Source organism: Mustelus asterias, chromosome 11, assembly GCF_964213995.1.
Source record: "Mustelus asterias chromosome 11, sMusAst1.hap1.1, whole genome shotgun sequence".
In the NCBI taxonomy this organism is placed as follows: domain Eukaryota; kingdom Metazoa; phylum Chordata; class Chondrichthyes; order Carcharhiniformes; family Triakidae; genus Mustelus; species Mustelus asterias.
Window position 1 is genome coordinate 15890229 of NC_135811.1, and position 25246 is coordinate 15915474.

The 25246-nt window shown below is 44.8% G+C and overlaps 1 protein-coding gene and 1 pseudogene across 1 annotated transcript in view; one reads left to right on the forward strand and one right to left on the reverse strand.

The window, feature by feature from the left end:
* cusr (Copper-only SOD repeat protein) overlaps positions 1–25246 on the reverse strand; it is a 124313-nt gene that overhangs the window by 45876 nt on the left and 53191 nt on the right. The window lies entirely within an intron of this gene.
* Positions 15936–18421, forward strand: LOC144500828 (dynamin-like GTPase OPA1, mitochondrial pseudogene; annotated as a pseudogene).

Below are 25246 nucleotides of genomic sequence, written 5' to 3' on the forward strand. Positions count from 1 at the left end.
CTAATTCCCCTAACCTTCACACCTTGCGACACTAAGGGGCAATTTAGCGTGGTCAATCCACCCGACCTGCACATCTTTGGAGTGTGAGAGGAAACTGGAGCACCTGGAGGAAACTCAGACATACACGAGGAGGATGTGCGGAAATTGTGTGAAGAAATTTGTCCCATTCCAGTGCTACATGGTCCTTATTCTGAGACTGTGAAATCTAATTCTAGTCTCCCCAGCCAGGGGAACATCCTCCCAGCATTTCCCTGCCATTCCCCTTCAAAATATGTTTCAATCAGATTGCCTCTCACCCTTTTAAACTTCAGAAATGGGTGAGTCAATTTGTCCTGTTCGGAAAATCCTCTCATCCCAATAATCTGTCTTGTAAATCTTTTCTGCACACCCTCTAATGCAAGCACATGCTTTGTTAAATAAGGAGACCAAAACTGTACTCCTGTTGCAGTCCAGTGAAATTGCAGTGATATATCTTTACTATTATACTCCAATACCTTGGTCAGACAGGCCAACAAACCATTTGTTTTCCTAATTGCTTGTGGTATCTGTAGGATAATCTTTTGTGATTGATGTAGAAGAATGCCTCTGTGGACCAAGACAGTGCAGTCAATGTGTAATGATTTCAATCAGGCCATTGAAGTTGGCCTATTGGAACATGAACTCCCTGATTAAGGAGTCTCTGACAGTCCCCCCCTCCCCCCCCCCCCCACCCCTTTTAGGGGGCTGCCCTTTTGAATTGTCCCTAAGTTAATTTGATTTTGTTTATTTGGTTGGACAAAAAGAGTTCCCTGATTAATGATGGACCAATAAGGGAGCCTTTTCCTTGTATTTAACCGGGAGTGTCAGTTCCTCTGGCGCTCCCGAAGGTAGACTGCTGACTGATAGCACTCTGTGTACTGCTGTTGGAATTGTACATAAAGGGATTTTGGTGAAGGGACTTCTGCCTCTGAAGACTTATTACACAATGTGAACTTAAAGTGATGTGAGATTCCACCTTCTCGATGGGAGGTGGCTACACTGCCCCTCTTTAGAAACCATAGAAACCATAGAAACCATCGAAATCCTACAGTGCAGAAGGAGGCCATTCGGCCCATCGAGTCTGCACCGACCACAATCTCACCCAGGCCCCCCCATATCCCTACATATTTACCCACTAATCCCTCAAACCTACACATCTCAGGACTCTAAGGGGTAATTTTTAGCATGACCAATCAACCTAACCCGCACATCTTTGGACTGTGGGAAGAAACCGGAGCACCCGGAGGAAACCCACGCAGACACGAGGAGAATGTGCAAACTCCACACAGACAGTGACCCAAGCTGGGAATCAAACCCAGGTCCCTGGAGCTATGAAGCAGCAGTGCTAACTACTGTGCTACCGTGCCGCCCGTACATTACATTACATGTACATTAGTACATTCAAGACAGATAAAAAAATGATGCCCAGTTTATGTAGCTATATTTTGCATGAATTCACATCCAAAATCACTTAACATGGGTTTCCTCCGGGTGCTCCGGTTTCCTCCCACAGTCCAAAGATGTGCGAGTTAGGTTGATTGGCCAGGTTAAAAATTGCCCCTTAGAGTCCTGAGATGTGTTGGTTAGAGGGATTAGCGGGTAAATATGTGGGGGTAGAGCCTGGGTGGGATTGTGGTCGGTGCAGACTCGATGGGCCGAATGGCCTCCTTCTGCACTGTAGGGTTCTATGATTCCATGACATTGCTCTGAAAGTGACAGTGAACTATTGTTAATTTCCAGACTCAGAATGGTGATTTCTTCACTGATATCCATTACATGAACTCCATCGCCTCATATGTTTCTCTATCCTAAACCTTTAACATTCAATCTTTTATCTATGGCACCACATCCATGACCATTCGACCACCAGAAACAGTCTGATCCACCCACACTCCCTCTTCTTTCTGTCATGTTAAACACTTCTGACAAATTGCCATATAACCCACATTATTTCAACAGAATTATCCTGTTTTTCAATATTTCCTTCATATTTATATTTCCTCATATCACACTACACACCATCGCATTGGAACAAGTCAATTACATTTTTGAATCCCCCAGAAAGGGTGGGGGTAATGGAAAAACTCTTATAGAAACATAGAATTATAGAAGATAGGAGCAGGAGGAGGCAATTTGGCCCTCCGAGCCTGTTCCGCCATTTATTATGATCATGGCTGATCGTCCAACTCAATAGCCTAATCCTGCTTTCTCCCCATAACCTTTGATCCCATTCGCCCCAAGTGCTATATCCAGCCGCCTCTTGAATACATTCAATGTTTTGGCATCAATGACTTCCTGTGATAATGAGTTCCACAGGCGCACCACTCTTTGGGTGAAGAAATGTCTCCTCACCTCCATTCTAAATGGTCTACCCTGAATCCTCAGACTGTGACCCCTGGTTCTGGACTCCCCCACCAACGGCATCTACCCTGTCTAGTCCTGTTAGAATTTTATAAGTCTCTATGAGATCCCCCCTCATTCATCTGAATGATATATGATTTCAGGTTCATTTTCGTAGAAAATAATTACATACTTCACTTACTCTTCCCCTGTTCATATTATACGTGGAGATTATAGACTGAATGTTGTAATCTAGTCTTGATTTTCTGTTCATGTCACTGAAATCAAAGCTGCCTTGTTAACATAATGCCCTTGAGCTAGATTAATAACTTTGACAGCTAAATAATTCTGACATTAAACTATGATGGTTCTAATCTCTCCTAAAGTTACTCTTCATTCTGAAAATGTTCGTTTCCAATCCATCATTCCATATCTGGGAATTCTAAACTTAGCTGCTGGGATTTTTGGAATGTATGCTGTATGATATTCACGGTCCCTATATTCCCCCCCATCTCACAATTCATGTATCTCAATCTGATTTCAGTTCAGTACAATAGATACTTTATTATTTATTTTGAGAATAGTGAACACGGTGCAATTGCGTAGCATTCGCTGATGAATGTAATGCAAAATAAACGGATGTCTCTTGGGCAAGCAAAGCGGAGCGCAGCACCGTCAAGCCACCATGTCCTGCCAAATTTTCACGCACTTTGGAAAAACATGGAAGGGACAGAGCCCATTCAGAGACTGCCCTGTCAGCAACCTTGGCCCCTGATCAGAAAATTCTTTTTTAAAAAGGATTCATCCCATGGAAACGGAAACCACTCCCTCCCCCTAATGGTCCTGGAATCCCTCTCCCACAGGGAAACCTCCGCCTGCCCCAAACCTCCGCAACGGAAGCCCCCCGCCCCCCCCCAACAAGGACACCACCACCCCCCATGAAACTCCCCACCCCAAACCTCCACATTGGAAGCCCCCACCCCTGACACTACCCCCAGTCATGATGTGGAGATGCCGGCGTTGGACTGGGGTAAACACAGTAAGGAGTCTAACAACACTAGGTTAAAGTCCAACAGGTTTATTTGGTAGCAAACGCCACTAGCTTTCAGGGCGCTGCTCCTTCGTCAGGTGAGTGGGTGATCTGCTCATAAACAGCAAACAGCGCATATAAAGACACAAACTCAATTTACAGGATAATGAATAATGAATAATTTATATGCCCTGTTTGCTGTTTATGAGCAGATCTCCCACTCACCTGACGAAGGAGCAGCGCTCCGAAAGCTAGTGGCGTTTGCTACCAAATAAACCTGTTGGACTTTAACCTGGTGTTGTTAGACTCCGTACTGTGACTGCACACAGTGCCAGGGTACTGACTGAGCATGACCCTCTCCCCCTGGCTAAAGACTTATCTTTGCGTTCCTGGAAGGGACCATTCGCCAGGTGCCCAATGATCCACACCCGTTGTAGACCCCACAAACATGATGTCACACTGGGAGGGGTGGGGGGAGAGGGGGGGGGGGGGGTGGAATCCTTACATGGGGGATAACACAGCGGGAAAGCCCAATAATGATATGTAAATATAATGTAATTGGGTTCCTGATCTTTGATGGCGGGAGCCCCATTAAGTTACTGGAAAGGGTCGGGGGGATCAAGGTGAGTGAGAAATCCTGCCAGAGTAAAAGGCATTTGTGGAATCCCATTGGAATATCTGTCCCCACCGCCTTTCCCTCCCCTGTCAAAAATAGGGGCAGAAAATCGCATCCCACCTCCACTACTAATTAATGTTCAGTACATTTGGCAAAAACAAAATATTGTAAAGCCTGCAATGTCATATATGTGCATCTAAAAGTGGAAGGGCATTTTAGAGTCAAGGATTCAGCCACCAGAACATGGGGATATTTTGGGTTATGTACTATCGTCTAATTCTCATATAACAATGCAGTATCCCCTTGCCTTTGTCTCCAAGAGAGTTAAACAATTCTGTATCATATTTCAGTCGATTGTCAAGGGGAATAGAAAACTTTTCTTTACCTTCTATTGTGACCTACATTGCCAGATTTATTTGATTAAATTGTTACAGGAAGACTTTTTTTTATTCATATGTGGGACAGGGACACCACTGGCTGGGCCAGCATTTATTGCCCACCCATAGTTGCCCTTGAACTGAGTGGGCCGAAGGGCCTGTTCCTGTGCTGTACTGAGTGGTTTGCTAGGCCATTTCAGAGGGCACTTGAGAATCAACCACATTGCTGTGGCTTTGGAGTCACATGTAGGCCAGGCTAGGTAAGGACGGCAGATTTCTTCCCAAAAGGACATTAGAGACTATTGGGCACAGGTCTTGAGATCGGAGCCTGGTGGGGTGGGGAGTTGGGGGCGTGGGGGAAGGAGGGTGGTAGAGATAATAAAGACAAAATAATGAACTTCAGCGGCAGTGGGGAGGGGGTCACAATCAGCAGAAGGGAAGCCAAAGGATCCCTATAAGGGCTGTAGAGAGGGTTCCTGCTTCTCCTGGCCCATGAGGAGTGCTCTAAACACGGTAAATTGCTGGAATTGGCAGCTTGACCTTCCATTTTGCTGCTAGGGTTCCAAAGCCCCCTGGAAAACTTGGTCAACAGTTATTATTTCCGGCTTCCAACTGCGCTGTGGCTGCCTGAAGCGAAAACAATAATAAAGCATTCCAATTCTCCAAGAGAGGAAACACGCACAACTTGCAACCCATTGACGTAAAAATAGTTAGGAGGAGTTGGCCCATCTTTAATTTTTAAACCCCACCCCCTCACCCCATGTGGGTTAATATCAAAGCCGCAGTGTTCCACCCATTAGATGAAAAGAGACCACTTTTGAGAAGGAAGGATCTGTTTTAATTAGCACTTATCCCCCAGTAAGGAATGAGTCATCACACCTGGCAACATACACAAGGGTGAAGGAAAATCTCCTATTCTCCTGAACAATAGACTGAAATATAAGACAGAATTTGTTAACACATTTGAAGACAAAGGAAATGGGATGCTGCATCAGTATATCAGAATGAAAAAAACAGTACATAATCTAGTATATTCTTGTGTTCTGATAGCCCATTGACTGAATCTAAAAGGGCTCAATTTTAGGCAATTTTGTTTGAAGTTGCAGGTAATATTATCTTTTCTCTGCATGCTGCTATATTTGGTTTTTTGGTGTTTTTGTAAACGATGACCTGAACTGCTAGCAGACTCTTAAGTTCACAGTCATTGTCCATTCCTGTTATACTCTGATTATCATCACCATTATCGCCTTGTCACTTCCCTTTACCTTACTCATTCTTCCCCTTTCTCACTCTATTCAATTTAAAACCCTTGCTACTTCCCAAGTTGTGTGACCGCTAGAACACTGGTCCCAGCACAGTTCAGGTGAAGTCCATCCCAATGTACAGACTCCACTTTCCCCAGTACTGGTGCCAGTGTCCAACAGACTGGAACCCACTTCTCCCACGCCAGACTTTGAGCCATACATTCATCCCTCTGATCTTATTTACCCGATGCCAATGTTCACATGGCTCAGGTAATAATCCAGATTAATCTTGAGGTTCTCATTTTTAATTTGGTGTTAGCCCCTCATACTCCCGATGCAGAACCGCTTTCCTAGCCTTACCTATGTCGTTGGTCCCTATATGGACCACGACAGCTGAATCCTCCCCCTCCGCTGTAGGTTCCTCTCCAACTGAGAGCAGATATCCCGAACCCTGGCACTGGGTAGGCAGCAGGGTCTTCCGAATTCTTGCTTTCAACTGCAGAGAATTGTGTCTAACTCCTGACTATACTGTGCCCGACTACCACTACATTCCTTTTAACTTCCCCAACTTGAATGACTTGTGTACCACAGTGAGTCTGCTCGTCCGCAGTATGTAGAAACAGCAAGAACTTCGAATTTGTTGCTTCATTGCGAGGGCTGAGGCTCCTCCTCTCCCACCTTCTCGATGCCCTAACCTGCAGTCACAACCTCCTGCCCCTGACCAAATCAGACGATGCTAACCCCAGGGGCATGACTGACTTCTGGAACAAGTGTCCAGGTAATTTCCCCCACCCAGATGCGTCGCAATGTCTGCAGCTCGACCTCCAGCTCACTAACTCTGAGCCGAAGCTCCTCAAGCCACAGACATTTACTGACATAGTTGATGTGGATTGCAATGGCATCCAGGAGCTCCCACGTGCTGCAGCTGTGACACATCGCCCATCCTGCCATCTTTCTTGTGTAAATTACATTTATTTTTCTTAATTAATTTATAGTTTCCCCTTCACCTAAATTCCTCATTGACAAACTCTCAGCTTCTGCACTCAGTGCAGACAATTGGCACGAAGATAGTCATACTCTCTGATGAGTCAGTTCTGCTGAACCTCAGAAACCAGGAGCCTTAAGCTCGCTACGTAAGTAACTGGCTAAAGCTGCTCTCAGAGAGCTTGTAAATCCCTATTTTTTTTTCACTCCACCATTAGAAGCTAGGCCTTCACATGCCTAGGCCCTAAGCTCCGGAATTCCCTTCCTAAAGCTCTCATTTCTCTCTCACTCTTTCCTCCTTTAAGACCTCCCTCTTAACCTACCTCTTCGATCAATCTTTTGGTCATCTTTGCCTTCATATCTCCTTATGTGCCTCAGTGTCAAAAATTGTTTAATAGCACTCCTTTGAAGCAGGGTAGGACACCTAACTATGTTAAAGGTGCCTTGTAAATGCAAGTATTTGTTGTCGTAAATATCAGGACCTGTGAGTTACACTTGTTAAATGGTAAAGCTGAACACAAAGAGAGAAAATGCTGGAAAATCTCAGCAGGTCTGGCAGCATCTGTAAGGAGAGAAAAGAGCTGATGTTTCGAGTCCAGATGACTGGACTCGAAAGCTGAACACATTTGAAGGTACAGGTAAAGTATTCAACATTGGGCAGAATCTTCCAGCCGTTGACGCTGGGGGGATTTCCTGTCCAGCTGCAGTGGATGAAGATTTGGCCGAACGCCAAAGTTCTCCGTCCTCGCTGCAACGGCCGGTGAGTCTGCACCCAAATTCTATAACTGCACTGTGAAGGAACTCGCACATAATCACTGTCATTTTGGAGAGGTAAGAAGCCAAGAGTAGCAACATTTTGATGATTACACATTAACAACCCCAGTATTGCATAAAGTAAATTGCACTAGATTTGCACCAATGAGGGCAATGCTCTGCCGTATGCAAATCTCCTTCAAAATGGGAAAACCATGCTTGAGGTACTTCAAAATTAGAATGCAGCCTTTAAGTAAGTTGAAAGCTTATTTATTAGTGTCACAAGTTGGCTTACATTAACACTGCAATGAAGTTACTGTGAAAATCCCCTAGTCGCCACACTGCGGCTCCTGTTCGGGTACACTGAGGGAGAATTTTTAGCATGGCCAATGGACCTAACCAGCACGTCTTTCAAACTGTGGGAGGTAACCGGAGCACCAGAGGAAACTCACGGGGAGAACGCGCAGACTCCACACAGACAGTGACCCAAGGCCAGAATTGAACCCGGGTCTCTGGTGCTGTGAGGCTGCACTGCGGATGTCTCTTGGGCAAGCAAAGCGGAGCGCAGCACCGTCAAGCCGCCATGTCCTGCCAAATTTTCAAGCACTTTGGAAAAACATGGAAGGGACAGAGCCCATCCAGAGACTGCCCTGTCAGCAACCTTGGCCCCTGATCAGAAAATTCTTTTTTAAAAAGGATCCATCCCATGGAAACGGAAACCACTCCCTCCCCCTAATGGTCCTGGAATCCCTCTCCCCCAGGGAAACCTCCGCCTGCCCCAAACCTCCGCAACGGAAGCCCCCCGCCCCCCCCCCAACAAGGACACCACCACCCCCCATGAAACTCCCCACCCCAAACCGCCCCACCCACACGTCTGCTTCAGATTGCAACCGCAGAGTTGGTAGCAGCAACTAAGTAGGAAAGTCCTTGGCTCATTGCGTTGAATGTCAGCTGTCTGGACTGCTAATGGGTTCTAAGGGAATTAATTAATATGGGTTACTGTGGAAAAGGTGGAATTAAAGTAGAAGAACAGTCATGATTGTATTAAATAGTGGAGCAGGCTCGAAGGGCTAAATGAGCTGCTCCTACTTATATTCTCTCGTATGATTCTGTCCTATTTTTCAAGAATGTATGTCACTGATAGATCTGGCAGGTACATCAAACAAAAATAAAGGCCATTATACAGAGGACGCAGGAAAGAAAAAGTTGCATGATGCTAACCTCCAGAAAATTCAGCAGAGAAGAGAAAAATTGTTTGGTCTCCATGGAAGGAACACACAAAATCTTGAGCTCTAGAGCTACTGGTGCCTGTAGCCAAGCTGCTCTAGTACGGTTACAATACTGGCATCTATCCAACAGAATGGAAAATTGCCCAGGTGTGTCCGGCCTTCGAAAAGCAGAACAAATCCAACTTGGCCTATTACCAGCCCATTAAGTTGCTCTCAGTCATCAGACAGAAGAGGTCAAGGCAATGCTATCCAGCAGTACTTACTTGTCAATAACTTGCTTGGCACGAGCTCAGTTTGGCTCGTGGTATTATATCTTTGCTCCTGAAATCATTCCAGCTTTTGTTCAACCATGGACAGAAGAGCTGAATTGCAGATATGATTTGATTTGATTTATCATTTCACATGTATTGCTATACAATGAAAAGTATTGTTTCTTGCACGCTACACAAAGCATACCATTCATATGCTGTGACTTAATAATGTGTTGCAACGGAAGAAGCAAAGGAGAGAGTACAGAATGTAGTGTTACAGTCATAGCTAGGGTGTAGAGAAAGATCAACTTAATATATGGTAGGTCATTCATAAGTCTGACGGCAGCGGGGAAGAAGCTGTTCTTGAGTCGGTTGGTACGTGACCTCAAGCTTTTGTATCTTTTCCCTGACGGAAGAAGGTGGAAGTGAGCATGGCCAGGGTGCGTGGGATCCTTAATTATGCTGGCTGCTTTGCCAAGACAGTGGGAAATGTAGACAGAGTCATTGGATGGGAGGCTGGTTTGCGTGATGGACTGGGCTACGTTCACAACCCTTTGTAGTTTCTTGCGATCTTGGTCAGCGCAGGAGCCATACCAAGCTATGATGTATCCAGAAAGGATGCTTTCTATGGTGCAGCTGTGAAAATTGGTGAGAGACCTAGCAAACATGCTAAATTTCCTTAGCCTCCTGAGGAAGTAGAGGCATTGGTGGGCTTTCTTAACTATAGTGTCGACGTGGAGGGACCAGGACACCTAGAACATGAAGCTTTCAACCATATCCACTTCATCCCCATTGATGTATACAGGGGCATGTCCGTCACTACACTTCCTGAAGTCGATGACAATCTCCTTCGTTTTACTGACATTGAGGGAGAGATTATTGTTGTCGCACCAGTTCACCAGATTTTCTATCTCTTTCCTGTACTCCATCTCATCATTGTTTGAGATCCGAGCCACTACGGTGATGATTGACATCAAATAAAATTGATGTCAATAGGAATTGGGGGATAATTCTTCACTGGTTGCTGTCATACCTGGCACAAAGGAAGCTGTGGTTGTTGCTGATGATGGAAGCCAATCATCTCAGCTCCAGGACATCACTGCAGGAGTTCCTCAGCACAGTGTCATGGGCCCAACCATCTACAGCTCCTTCCTCAATGATCTTCCCTCTATTACAAACTCAGACTGGGGGTGATCACTGATGTTGCATAGTGTTCCATTTGCAATTTGCAAATAATGAAGTGGCAAGTAATATTCACGTTACAGAAGTGCCAGGCATTCATTCATTCATCCATTCCCAAGAAGACAGTCTCTAAACAACTCCCCATGAGGCTCCACAGCATTATCAATATCAATTCCCACCCCATCAAATGTCCTGGAGGTCACCATTTACCAGACACTGAATTAGACCAGTCACATAAATACTTAGTTGCCAAAGAAGTTCAGAGGCTGGATATTCTTCACCTTGTGACTCCCGAAGCCTGTCCTAACCTACAAGGGGTAAGTCAGGAATGCGATGGATGCTTTCCACTTGCCTGGATGAGTGCAACTTCAAAAGTTCCAAGGAAGCTTGACATCATCCAGGACAAGGCAGCCTGCTTTGAATGGTCACCCCATTCACCGTTTTATACATTCCCTCCCTCCGCCACCAGTCTGTACTGTGGCTGCAATGTTTCCCTTCTTCAAGATGCACTGCGTCAAATTGAATTTACAAACTTTGGGCCTCCTTTGGGGGTTGCAACACATTATTAAGTCACAGGCGTTTTGGATATCTGCAACTCTTCTCTTAGACAGTGACCCCTTGTTCTGTTGTGCATGTTTAAAGATAATGTGGAAGGTGCTCAACCTTTGAACAATTTAGGCCCTGCAAGCACGAAACTCTATCTCCACAACCTGAGGATGACCTATCAAGCAAGGGCATCAATACTGCAGTTGTACGGCCACCATTGTTGTACTATCAAATGAAATTATTTTAAAAAACTATGCCTCACTGTTAGATTTTCTAAGTTCTCTTATTAACAAATTATTTCTTGAATAGTTTCAGAAGCGCTATTTTCGGATAAAGCCTTGAACAAAAGCATAATCCTTTCTAATACAAATGAATAATTGTAAAAATGTAGTCTGACAGCTTCCACTGTTATTCTTAATTATGCTGAGAAACATGAGTTTCGTACTCAGGATCTGTTTATAAAGATTACATTACTGTGGCAACAGCTTAGAAATGGTTGCCTTAATTCCACTGTCACAACCATGCCCTAGATAGCAACCCTGAATTGCGAAGATCTTCACGAGCCTAGTTGCTTGCCTGGCCAGCACACATTAGTGGGGCTCACGTGAATCTTTCAGGACACCCTGTATGCCTCAACTCATTAGTTATGGCATGTCGCCACAATGCAAGCGGGTCAGAAACCCTGGCTTAGGGAATACCTGGCCTGTTATTTGTTTGGAGACAGGTGGGCAAAAATTCAGCTATTTACAAGACATTGAGGAAAAGTCTGAGAGTTTTGTTTGGAGATCAGGAATGCCCCTGTGAGATTTCAGCCCGAGCACTTTTTTGCAAATGTAGCTATGTAAGTTTTTTTTATTCATGGGACATGGGCATCGCTGGCTGGGCCAGCATCTATTGCCCATCCCTAGTTGCCGAAGGGCAGTTGAGAGTCAACCACATTGCTGTGGGTCTGGAGTCACATGTAGGCCAGACCAGGTAAGGATGGCAGATTTCCTTCCCTAAAGCTCATTAGTGAACCAGATGGGTTTTTCTGACAATCGTTTCATGGTCATCAGTAGATTCGTAATTCCATTTTTTTTTCTTGAATTCAAATTGCACCAGCTGCCGTGGTGGGATTTGAACGCAGGTCCCCAAAGCATTAGTTGAGTTTCTGGATTAATAGTCTAGCGATAATACCACTAGGCCATCGCCTCCCCACAAGTGTGTGCACATTGTAATTAAAATTTATTTCAACAACCACCTCCTATGTCCTTTGCTTTTGCCATGATGTCAGTATATTGTGTATCCCTGCCAAGAAGGTATTAAAGCAAATCACAATGTATTAGTAACGGGGTAATCAGGATATCAAGGAAGTGTAATCAAGAAGGATATTGAAAGAAGCAATGTTGCCAGGTGATCAATACAAAACAACTTAATTCAACACTGGTAATTTTTGAAAAATAATTCATGCTGCATGTGTTAGCTATTGTGTTGCTCCATTGCATTTTGGCATGTTCCCAGCTAATACAACAGAAAAATGTAATTAGGTTTTGTGTTTGGGGAATTGCTGCTATACAGGGCCAAACTTCTTCCTTTGTGAGGTATCTTGGGGCTCTTTCCACTTTGGTCAACAACACAATTTTACCGACACACTTGCCCTGGAATTGGGGTGGGCGCGGCTCTCAGAACGGCATTGTCTACTGGCCTCGGGAGGGATCTTACAAGCCTCGGGTGGGTGAGGCGATAACATTCCGGTAAATGAATCTGAAATTCTGATGAATCAGTCCCGATATCATTAAGTCTGAAAAAGATTCAACACGGTGCTACCTAGAGTAAGTGGCAGCACCATAATCAACTGCATCCACCTGCCTTGGCAGGAAGGCCTTTCATATGGATGATCTGATCACTGGCTTTCAGAAGCTGGGAGGCCCACCTTGAAAAGGACAGACTGCAAGAGATTCAGGACATTATTTCTTAGGCTTTCTGCAAGCTTCCACATCAGATCCTACACTCATCCAGAAAACAGAACTAGCAATTGGAATACAGTTCTATATATCCAGATCTGACAAGGCTACGGAACAAAATGGGTGTATGTGCCAAGTTAATACAGGATAGCAGAGAGTATTTACTTGTGCAGGAGTGGTCAGTTGGAATGGATGTCTAGGAAGGTTGCCTGAGACACGGACATTGGCCTCGGGGTTTAAAAGCTAACTGCTCCTCGAAAGATTCTGATTGCAGAATAATTGAATAAATCAAGCAAAACAAAGGGATTTCTTCATATAAACCCATATTCCACCCTCAGTACAACAGGAAGGAACTTCTGCAGGAAGTCCTATTTAATGGTTAGCACTGCTGCCTCACAGCTCTAGGGACCCACGTTCGATTCCTGGCCTTGGGTCACTTTCTGTGTAGAGTCTGCACATTCTGGGTTTGATGGATTAGACGTGCTAAATTACCCATTAGGGTCAGCGGAATTAGCAGAGTAAATACATGGGGTTGCAGGGATAGGGCCTGGGTGGGATTTTGTCATTGCAGGGTCGATGGACCGAATGGCCTCCTTCTGCACTGCAGGTATTCTATGACTTTTGTCCTTTACTTCTTACTGTGGTTTTCTGACAAGAGCTTCTGTTTTGTTAACTTCTTATACCCCCAGTACTACTTTCTACATTATCCGAGACAATATACAGATACCCAAGTTTTTAAAAATGTAAAATGTATTTATTAGTGTCACAAGTAAGCTTACATTAACACTGCAATGAAGTTGCTGTGAAAATCCCTTAGTCGACACACTCCGGCGCCTGTTCGGGGACACTGAGGGAGAATTTAGCATGGCCAATGCACCTGACCAGCACGTCTTTCGGACTGTGGGAGGAAACCGGAGCATCCGGAGGAAACCCACGCAGACATGGGGAGAATGTACAAGCTCCACACAGTCACCTGAGGCCGGAATTGAACCTGGGCCCCTGGCGCTGTGAGACAGCAGTGCTAACCACTGTGCCACAGGAAAGATTTGCAGCAATTTGTTAGTGTCACAAGTAGGCTTACATTAACACTGCAATGAAGTTACTGTGAAAATCCCCTAGTCGACACATTCTAGCGCCTGTTCGGGTACACTGAGGGAGAACTTAGCATGGGTAATGCACCTAACCAGCACGTCTTTCAGACTATGGGAGGAAACTGGAGCACCCGGAGGAAACCCACGTAGACACGGGGAGAGTATGCAGACTCTGCACAGTGACCCAAGCCGGGAATCGAACCCAGGTCCCTGGCGCTGTGAGGCAGCAGTACATAGAATCCATAGAATCCCTACAGTGCAGGAAGAGGCCATTCAGTCCATCGAGTCTGCACCGACCACAATCCCACCCAGGCCCAATTCCCAAAACCTCACATATTTACCCTGCTAATCACCTGACACTAGAGCCAATTTAGCATGACCAATCAACCTAACCTGTACATCTTTGGACTGTGGGAGGAAGCCGGAGCACCCGGAGGAAACCCACGCAGACACGGGGAGAATGTGAAAACTCCACACAGACAGTGACCCAAGCCGGGAATCGAGCCTGGCTCCCTGGCGCTGTGAGGCAACAATGCTAACCATTGTGCCACCGTGTCGCCCTACGGATGACTCTATGAAAATGTGAATATATCAGCCACATTGTCCAGAAAGCAGCCTACATTCATTTAGAAATTTACTCTGCATTTTTGAAAATTGAATGTAATGGAAATATTGATATGTATTGAATCTCCTGTAATTCCATTTCTTCAAACAACATTTCTCCTGGTGAAGCAAGCAAAATAATTGCTACCAGAGCAAAAAATAATTTTTCCCGGGGGCCAAGATTAGCAAGAAATTAAGTATTTTTGAACTAATGGAACAGGTTGTCATGGATTTTTTTTTAAACTTGTATTTTTTTCAGTCATTGAACCCTGCTGGAAACTCTATTCCCTGGTTACCGATCCTTTCCCTCTCCCTGACCATTATCCCTTGTATCATACTTGACCCTGAGATGAACTTCCAACCACGTAGCCACCACATCAGTAAGGTGGCTTGTTCCCACCTCCATAATATTGCCCAACACTGCCCCATCTCAGCTCATCAACTGCTGAACCCTCGTCCTTGTTACCTCTAGGCTTGAATATTCCTGTGCCCTATCAGCAAACCTGCAACATTTTATCTTTCGTAAACTTGAGGTCATACAAAACCCTTTGAACTTTTCCTTACATGCATCAAGTCCCATTGATCCATCAGCCCTGTGCTTGCTGATCTATAATGACTCCACGTCAAACAATGTCTCGATTTGACTGTTCCCTCCATGGCCGCACCCTCAGGGCCCGATTTTACCAACAATTTGCGCCCGTTTTCGGGCGCGGAATCGCGGTAAATTCGGGCGTCGGGCCTTTAACGCGGTCTGCACCCGAATCCAAGCAAATCGCAAATGTCCGTGCCCGAATCGGGCAGCCCGACGATTTAAATGCATTAGCATGCATTTAAATCGATTTAATGAACTGCGCGCCCATCTCTACCACCAAATCCCACTTTACCACCGCGCGGCCCAATCCGGATCCGTGCTTTTAGCGACCTGCTAAATAAAAGCCCGAAGCGGATTTCTATTCTGCAGGGGAACCTCCGAAGCTCCCTCTGCCCTTGTGAAGTCAGTCTGCGGCCACCATCCTCCTCGACCATCCTTCTCAGAGCGCCCCGATATCCAGCCCACGCCCCCCAGCAGTGGCAATCCCTCCACCCCCCTCACCCTGGCAGACCCCCCCGCTAACCATCCCGGCAGGCCAACCACCCTCCCCTGGAGGCAGATCCCCCGACGGGAGGCAGACCCCCCCGGCAGAGCACCCTGCTGACTGCCCCCCCCCCCCCCCCCCCCCGGGATCAGACCCCCCTGGGAGGCAGGCCCCCCTCGGCAGACCTCACCCCCAGCCTGCCTCGATCGCTGGTCTCCCTCCACCATCCTTCTCAACCATCTTCAGTCCTTCGAGAGCCTGCAGCACCTTCCTGGCCACAGACTTGGAGCCACGGCTAAAGTGACCGGGCTTCACACTGTTCCGCTGGCGTCCGCCGGAGGAGGGGGGCGGGCTCAGATGGATCTCTGGTTGTGGGGGGGAGGAGGGGGCTCAGATGGATCTCTGGTTGGGAGGGGGTCTGCCGAGGGGGGCCTGCCTCCCATGGGGGTCTGTATTATTAAACTGGCCAAAAGGTAGGTGTCCTGGGTCATGTGACCTTGCTTCTCCACAAAAACTTCAGAAGGGATGTTTATCTAATATCTGGAATAGGGGGCATAACTCAAAAGACTGAACGCACATATATCACAGCGTGAAAAGCCAGCATTATTTTAGTTGAAACATAGTCACCACAAACTTTTCTTCAACTGCAGTAATGACTGAAGTGGCCAACATAGGACAAGTTGGAAGAGAGCTGACAGCCTCCAGTGTAAAGTGCAGCAAGACATTTCAGAGTCTGGTGAATGGTGAGATTTTTATTTCAGCATCAAAGGCAAAAAAGATTATTTATTGACCAAATTCAGTTGTTCCAGATGAGACTCGACGATTTCCAGGCAGCTGGACAGAGATATTGGTACAGGATGGATCAGTGGGAGCACTGACTGACAGACTAGCCCATGGAAATCTTTCAGCACCCACTCATGATCTGGGCGGACCGCCCCCCCCCCCCACCTTTCTTGCCAATCTGGCCCCACCATATCACGAATTACAGATTCAGTATCTCGAAGACGCGTTTGCAAGGTTTCTTCCAGGAAATGGATAGCTGCATCCCACTGCTGTTTGTCAGATATGGAACGATCTTCTAAAGCATTGTGCTGGATGACTCGTAGACTGTCTTCAGCCTGCTCATCGCATCTGTGACGTTTTATACTTTCATCTTTAACAGCATGTTTTAGTTTGTCAAAGATATCATCATGGTCCTTCCCTTTGTGCTCTGACATAAATCCAGCAAATTCATCCTCCAAGGTTCCCCAAGCAACCTCTACTGTTTTGTGAGGCAACTGTTTGTCAGTCCACTGCTTGAGCTTGATATCCACTGTGGTATTGAATGTGCCTGAATTCACAGACTGGGCAGCAGGAAGGTCAATATTCTCAATCACATGTGTACAGACTCTTTCCCACAGTTTCCTTTGGTAGAATCTCTTCCCAGTGTACAAAGGATAATGGCATTAGGGTTCTGCATGTAAGCCTTGTTTATGCTAAAAATTATATCCTTGGTGTCGGCAGCCATTCCTGGTGTTACAGTACTGATAACACCAGGAAGATCGACCAGTACCATTCATTATCCTTTGTATCCAAGATGGTTCAGTAGATGCTGTACTCAGTATTGTAACTGACTTGGTGAGCCAGATGGATCCACAAGGCAGAAGGACCATCTTTGTGTTGACCAAAGTGGATCTAGCTGAGAAAAACCTAGCCAGTCCAAGTCGGATTGTGGAAGGCAAGTTGTTTCCAATGAAGGCTTTGGGTTACTTTGCAGTTGTTGCCGGTAGAGGCAACACCAATGAAGGTATCGATTCCATAAAAGATTATGATGGAGAGTTCTTTCAGAATTCAAAATTGTTGAAGACAAGGTTGCTGAAAGCACATCAAGTGACAACTAAGAACTTGAGCCTAGCAGTTTCAGACTGTTTCTGGAAGATGGTGCGCGAGTCTGTGGAACAACAGGCTGATACATTTAAAGCTACTCGCTTCAACCTTGAAACTGAATGGAAGAACAACTATCCTCGGCTGAGGGAACACGACAGGAATGAACTATACGAGAAGGCGAAGAATGGAATTCTGGATGAAGTGATCAGCTTAGGTCAGGTTACTCCAAAACACTGGGAAGAGATTCCACAAAGGAAACTGTGGGAAAGAGTCTCTACACATGTGATTGAGAATATTGACCTTCCTGCTGCCCAGTCTGTGAATTCAGGCATATTCAATACCACAGTGGACATCAAGCTCAAGCAGTGGACTGACAAACAGTTGCCTCACAAAACAGTAGAGGTTGCTTGGGGAACCTTGGGGGATGAGTTTGCTGGATTTATGTCAGAGCACAAAGGGAAGGACCATGATGATATCTTTGACAAACTAAAACATGCTGTTAGAGATGAAAGTATAAAACGCCACAGATGGGATGAGCAGGCTGAAGACAGTCTGCGAGTCATCCAGCACAATGCTTTAGAAGATCGTTCCGTATCTGACAAACAGCAGTGGGATGCAGCTATCCATTTCCTGGAAGAAACCTTGCAAACCCGTCTTCGAGATACTGAATCTGTAATTCATGATATGGTGGGGCCAGATTGGCAAGAAAGGTGGTTCTACTGGAAATCACGGTCTCCAGAACAGTATGTTCGAAATGAAACCAAAACCGAACTGGAATGGCTGCTAAACATCACTGAGGAACATACAGCTTATCTTGCTAACGATGAAGTTACAACAGTTCGTAAAAACTTGGAGGCCAAAGATGTAGATGTGGATACCATTCTGATTAAAGATACTTGACACCAAGTTTACCGAAAACACTTCCTAATGGAATCGCTGAACCATTGTAATCTTTGCAGAAGAGGTTTCCACTATTACCAAAGGCATTTTGTAGATTCTGAGCTTGAATGCAATAATGTTATCCTGTTCTGGAGCATTCAGCGAATGCTAGCTATTACAGCAAACACACTCCGACAACAGCTAACAAATACTGAAGTGAGATGCCTCGAAAAGAATGTGAAAGAAGTGTTGGAGGGTTTTGCTGATGACAATGCTAAAAAAATTCAACTGTTGACAGGAAGGCGAGTTCAACTAGCAGAGGACCTCAAAAGGGTTCGTGAGATTCAAGAGAAGTTCGAAGTATTCATTGAAGCTCTTCATCAAGAAAAATAACACAGTCTCTTGTCACACACTGCCATACATCCCCCCATCCTCCCTCCTCACCCCCTCCCAGAGGATGATCCATCACGCCCCCTCTCCCCCCCACCCCCCGAGATGATGTGTCAGAAAGCCGCTCTCTCTGCTTTTTTCTCCCCGCCCGGGCGCGCTACTTCAGATTTTTTTTCGAACTGCGCATGCGCAGTTCAGGGCTCCAATCGGTCCGGCAGCGCTAAGCCCCGCCCACTGCACGGTTCAGACTGGAGCCGGAAAAACGCGTATGGGCACGCTGGAGAGAGGATTCCAGGCTCGGATCTATTTGACGCCCAGATTCGGCACTTAGACTCAAAATGGTAAAATCAGGCCCATCATTTCTACTCCTCAGATCTGCGATCTGACACGGGCGCGCTTTTTCAGATTTTTTACGAACTGCGCATGCGCAGTTCAGAGCTCCGATTGTTCCGGCAGCGCTAAGGCCCGCCCACAGTGCGGATCGGACTGGAGCTGGCAAAAAGCGTATGGGCGCGCTGCAAAGAGGATTCCGGGCTCGGATCTGTATTACACCCAGATTCGGCACTTAGACTCAAAATGGTAAAATCGGGCCCTCAGTATCTCTGTAATCTTCTCCAGTTGTTGAACATTTCAAGACATCCATTCCTGGCCTTTTAAACATCCCCAATCTTACCTGCTCCATCATTCGTGACCATGCTGACAAAGCACTACACTCTAGAATTCCCTCCCTGAAGTTTTTTGTCTCTCTAGCTCTCTAGCCTCTGTTAAGACCCTCCCTAAAGCCTACGCTCTTGACCATTGGGCTAATTTTGCCATAAATGATTCAGTGTTCAATTTCACTTTATGACAGTCCGTTAAGACGTCTTATTGTGTTAAAGATACTACCATTTAAATACAAATGGATGTTGCTGTGAAACAGTATGTTTAAATTCTAACCATGACATTTCACAGGTTTGGAAAACAAACATCGCCAGATCTGAAATAACTCCTCCAAAGCTGGTGTCCCTTCACACCAAATTTAGATTTATTTACACAGTCAGCAACACTCAGACCAGGTACTTCCTCGTACAAAGTATAAACCCAGAGTGCCAGGAACCTTCACACTCCACATTATATACACAGGCAGGGCTCCCCGATTGGACAGCCTTAATTACTGCCTTAATCGTGGAGCTCGTGTTCTAAGAGGTCCACATCATGGACCTTGTTAAAGTCATTACAAAATCTGGTTACAAGATCCTAATAGATTCAACAATTTCATAGTAACTTCATTGCAGTGTAAGCCTACTTGTGACAAGAATAAATAAACTTTAAAACTGTCATGCCTTCAATCAGGCCATTGAGGTTGGCCTGTTGGAATATGAACTCCCTGATTAAGGATCCAATTGATGGGCTAATCAGGGAGACTTTACCTTGTATTTCACCGGGGAGTGTCAGTTCCTCTGACACCCCTGGAGGTAGACTGCTGACTGCTCGCACCCTGTGCACTGCTGTTAGAGTTTGTAAATAAAGGGATTTTGGTGATGGGACTTTTGCCTCCAAAGACTTATTACAAAAACTATGCTCAAACAGCTTCACCAATATTGTGAACAAAATTTATGCTGCATATATTCTTTGTGGAATAAATGCTGATAGTCGGGTTAAAAAAACTAAGGTGCAGCTTAAATTAAAATATTTACAGTGTCAGGGAGGAAGAATGAAAGAAATTGATTTATAGAATGTCATTACAACATCTTTCAGAAATGTCCCCAAAGATTTAATACACAATGAGTTAAATGGTGCAATTACTATTGTTATTTGATTAAAAATAAAACAAAGGCTTCAAGGAGCATTCCAGGACTGATGAGGCTTGGATACTACAACGTCCCTTGTTTCTCCAATGTCTTGAATTTCTTTTATGCTACTTAATACTGCCTGATACAAAGACCATGTCAGTCATCTATCAATCTCCTGTTTAACCCGTAACCAGGTGTTAGGCATTAAGGGGGGAGGGATGGCCTACTGGCATTATCATGAGACTATTAATCCAGAAACTCAGCTAATGTTCTGAGGACCTGGGTTCACACCCCGCTACGGCAGATGGTGGAATTTGAATTCAGTAAAAAAATCTGGAATTAAGAATCTACTGATGACCATTGTCGGAGAAACCCATTTTGTTCACTAATATCCTTTGGGGAAGGAAATGTGCCGTCCTTACCTGGTCTAGTCTATATGTGACTCCAGATCCACGGCAATGTGGTTGACTCTCAACTGCCCAACTAGGGATGGTCAATAAATGCTGGCCAGCCAGCGACATGTCCAATGAATAAAAATAAATTAAACAATCTCTGTATCTGCTTGTTTGTTTCCCTTCTCTGCTCCTTTTCTAGGTTGAATTAAAGACCTTCTTCAATTTTAATTTTAATTAAAACGTTAACGCTTTAATTTTTGCTTCTGAAGACGGTTTTTTTGAGAGGCCTTGAAACCAGTGGAAATCCAAACAGACATTTGTTTGCACATTGGCATCAGCTCAAAGATTCTTTCTAGGCACTCGGCTGGTTAGGCTCCTATATCCACAAGTTGGCAATTAGTTCAAGTTCTCTGACCTCTTATAATGTATCTCATGGAGCAACATTTCATCTGGCACCCACTTGAATCTGTCCATTTGTACACATAGAATTACAAAATAAAATTGATCTGATAAACAGGATCAAGTGGAATATATGAACATCACGGCACTGACAAGGGGATTGATATGGAAAAAAACTATGATGTAAAATTGAACCATGTTTTTTTCCATTCTATAGGGCTTCCTTAGCAACCATTTATTACATGAATTTTTAAAGCAGATTATGATTTCATTCTGAAGCTGGCCTGTTCAACAAAAAGAAAACTGCAGCTCTTGAGCGGCTAAGTGATACACGATTAAATACAATTCTAACAGATTTGTTTGGAACATTCAGACTAAGATTGTGATACGATCCTCACTTCTTCCCACAATAAATGTCCTCCAGTACCTTTCACCAGCCTGTCAGCTGAAGTCACAAATACGGTGACTGGTTTATTTTAAAAACTTTCATCCCTCTTGAATTCAACAAATAAATTATGTATGCTCTTGAGTTTGACTCAAAGAAAAACTGAAAAATAAAGCATACACAATGCAACATAAAGCATAAATCCTGGTGAATGGGAGAGGTTACAAAGAGCAGCAAAGGTGGCAAAATGGATAATAACGGAAAGGGAGTATGAAAAGAAATGTGTATGGAATACCAAAATCAACACACAATCTCTTGCAATTATATCAGGAAAAAGAGAACAGTCAGGAGCAAATGTGGGCCACTTGAAAACTGCTTATGGTGATTCTGTCTGTGAAAATAAGGAAACAGCGGACATAGTGAGTAATTAGTTTGCTCCAGTATTTACAGTAGAGGAAGAGGATAGCATGCCAGACATCCCATGGAAACTAATATTCAATCAGGGACAGGGACCCACCAAAACTAACGTCAGCAAAATGACAGTAATGAGGAAAATAATGGAACGAAATAGTCACAAATATCCAAAGCCAGATGTTTTCCATCCCAGGTATTTGATGGTAGTAAGTGCGAACATGTTGATTCCAGAACTATAGTCTTCTCAAAGTTCTTTTAATTCTGGGGCAATTCCTTTAGGGTGCATTTCACTCATCTCTTTAAGACAGGTGAGAAAGGGAAATCATGGAATTATAGACCAGAACGCCCAACATCCGCTGTCTGAGAATCACTAGAATCTACAATTAATGAAAGGGTGACTGATCATCATCAAAATTTGCAGCCAGCGTGGATTTGTAAAAGATAGGTCATTATTAACAACCTGATTATATATTTAAAGAGTTGACTTAAATGGACAAGGGAATGTCTCTAAATGAGCTTCCAAAAGCTATCTGATAAAATTCCTCATAAGAGACTATTAGCTAAAGTTGAAACTCATGGAACTGAAGGCAAATTATTGACCTGGTTCGGATATCAGCTGAGTGGTAGAAGTCAGAGAGTTGGGATAATGGCCATGTACTCTAATTGGCAGGATGGGCAGTACGGTGGCACAGTGGTCCCTGCCTCGCAGCGCCAGGGACCTGGGTTCAATTCCGGCCTCGGGTAACTGTTTGTGTGGAGTTTGCACATTATCCCCGTGTCTGCGTGGGTTTCCTCCGGGTGCTCCTGTTTCCTCCCACACTCCAAAGACGTGCGGGTTAGGTGGATTGGCCATGCTAAATTGTCCTTTAGTGTCCCAAGATGTGTAGGTTAGGGAGATTAGCGGGGTAAATACGTGGAGTTATGGGGATTGGAGCTGGGTGGGATTGTTGTCGGTGAAGGCTCGATGGGCCAAATGGCCTCCTTCTATCTGTAGGGATTCCATGATTCTATGATGGATAAGGATCTGTGCAAGGATCTGTGTTGAGGCCTCATTCACTGTACTGTGAACAAACTTAAATAATGGGACAGAATGCCACATGTCCAACTTTGTCAATAATATATACTTCGGTGGCATTAAAAGCACGTAGATGGAAGTATAGAATTACAAATAGATTAATAGATTAAGTGAATGGGCAAAGCTATGGCAAATTGATTTCAAACTCGGCAAATGTAAGGTCATTCACTTTGGACACAAGAAGAATAGAATAGAGTACTTCCCCAACATGGATACAATGATCCAAATAGCTTTCTTTTGTGCAGTGAATGTTTGATATTTCTGTGTTTCCAAATGGTGAAAAGCAAGAAACAGTGGAGGTCCGAAGACACATGTGATTCCACGTCATCAGATTGTCAAAATGTCATGAAACAGGTACAGAAAATAATCAAGAAGGTTAATGGAATTACACTCTTTATATCTAGAGAACAAGTTTACAGCTATACAAAATCCTGTTTAGACCTTGCCTGGAATATTGTGAGCGGTTCTGGGAATCACACTGCAGGGAGGATATACTCATCTTGGAGGTAGTGCAGTGTAAGTTTCCAAAACATTACCAAGGCGTCAGCGGTTAAATTGTGAGAAGTGATTACATGAGCTAGGCTTGAACTTCGAAGTTGATTCATCCGAGTTTTCAAGCGAACAAGGTGGGATAGATAGAGGCAAACTATCCAAGGTTTGAATTATTAGGAGAGGCTGGATAGGCTGGGACCTTTTTCCCTGGAGCATAGGAGGATGAGGGGTGACCTTATAGAGGATTATAAAAGCATGAGGGACATAGATAAAGTGAATAGCCAAGATCTTTTCCCAAGGGTAGGGGAGTCCAAAGGTTTAGAGAGCATAGGTTTAAAGTGAGAGGGGAAGATATAAAAGGGACGTGAAGGGTAACTTTCTCGATGGTAGCCATGATGTGGAGGTGCCAGCATTGGACTGGGATGGGCACAGTAAGAAGTCTCACAACACCAGGTTAAAGTCCAACAGGTTTAATTTGGAATCACAAGGTTTTGGAGCACCGCTCCTCCGCTCACCTGATGAAGGAGCAGCGCTCCGAAAGCTCGTGATTCCAAATAAACCTGTTGGACTTTAACCTGGTGTTGTGAGACTTCTTACTGTAACTTCTTCACACAGGGGGTGGTGTGTATATGGAATGAGCTGCCAGAGGAGGTGGTAGAGGTGGGTACAATTACAACATTAAAATACATTTGGAAAGGTACATGGATGGGAAAGGTTTAGAGGGATATGGACCAAATGCACGCTGGAAATTTCACAGTAACTTCATTGCAGTGTTAACGTAAGCCTACCTGTGACACTAATAAATAAACTTTAAACAAATGGGACTAGTTCAGTTTAGAAAACCTGGTCAGCATGGACGAGTTGAATCAAAAGGCCTGTTTCCCTGCTGTGTATCTCTATCCTCTATGACACCGGTTTGGGAGTCGAGAATTAGGGAATATAGTCTAAAGCCCAGAGCTAGATGTTTCAAGAGTGAAAATAGAAAGCATGAGGACACATAAAGTTTATTTATTTATTAGTCACAAATAGGCTTACATTCACACTGCAATGAAGTTAACATGAAAACTCCCACACTCTGGCACCTGCTTAGATACACTGAGGGAGAATTTAGCATGGCCAATGAACCTAACCAGCACGTCTTTCGGACTGTGGGAGGAAACCGGAGTACCCGGAGGAAACCCACATGGATGCGGGGAGAATGTGCAAACTCCACACAGACAGTGACCCAAGCCAGGAATCAAACCTGGGTCCCTGGTGCTGTGAGGCAGCAGTGCTGACAACTGTGCCACCGTGCCGCCCTAAAGGGCGGGATTCTCCAGAATCCCCTGCGGCAGGTTTTCCGATCCCGCCGAAATCGATGACAATTTACATTCCTCGCCCTTCCCGCTGTGAGGGAACCCACGGTGGAGGTTGACTTCAGCAGGATCTTCGGGAAGGGCTGGAGAATTCCGCACAAAGGGTAATGGAAATTTAGAACTCTCTTTCGCAAATTCCAAGTAACTCTCGATCAATCGTGAATTTTAAATCTGAGATTGATAGATTTTAGATTTTAATACCAGACGTATTAAGGGATGTGGGGCAAAGGCAGATAGTTTCTATATGAGTCAGGTCACAAATCAGCCATGATCTCAGAATGGCTGTACAGGCTCGAGGGGTTAAGCAGTCTACTTCTGTTCCTATGTTGTTGAAATGCAGCAACACACAACCTCAGCAAACTACAGGAACTCTGTTGTGTTACATCTACTGAAGTTTTCTTGAAATTTAATGAGTATGAGTACACTGTGAATAACCAGGTCAAATTCACTGTAGAGAAAAGATGCATTCTGGTGTGCAATCAAGTCAATTATAGCATTAAATGTATTAAGTAGCACAGAAAAATAACTTCTTCACCAATGA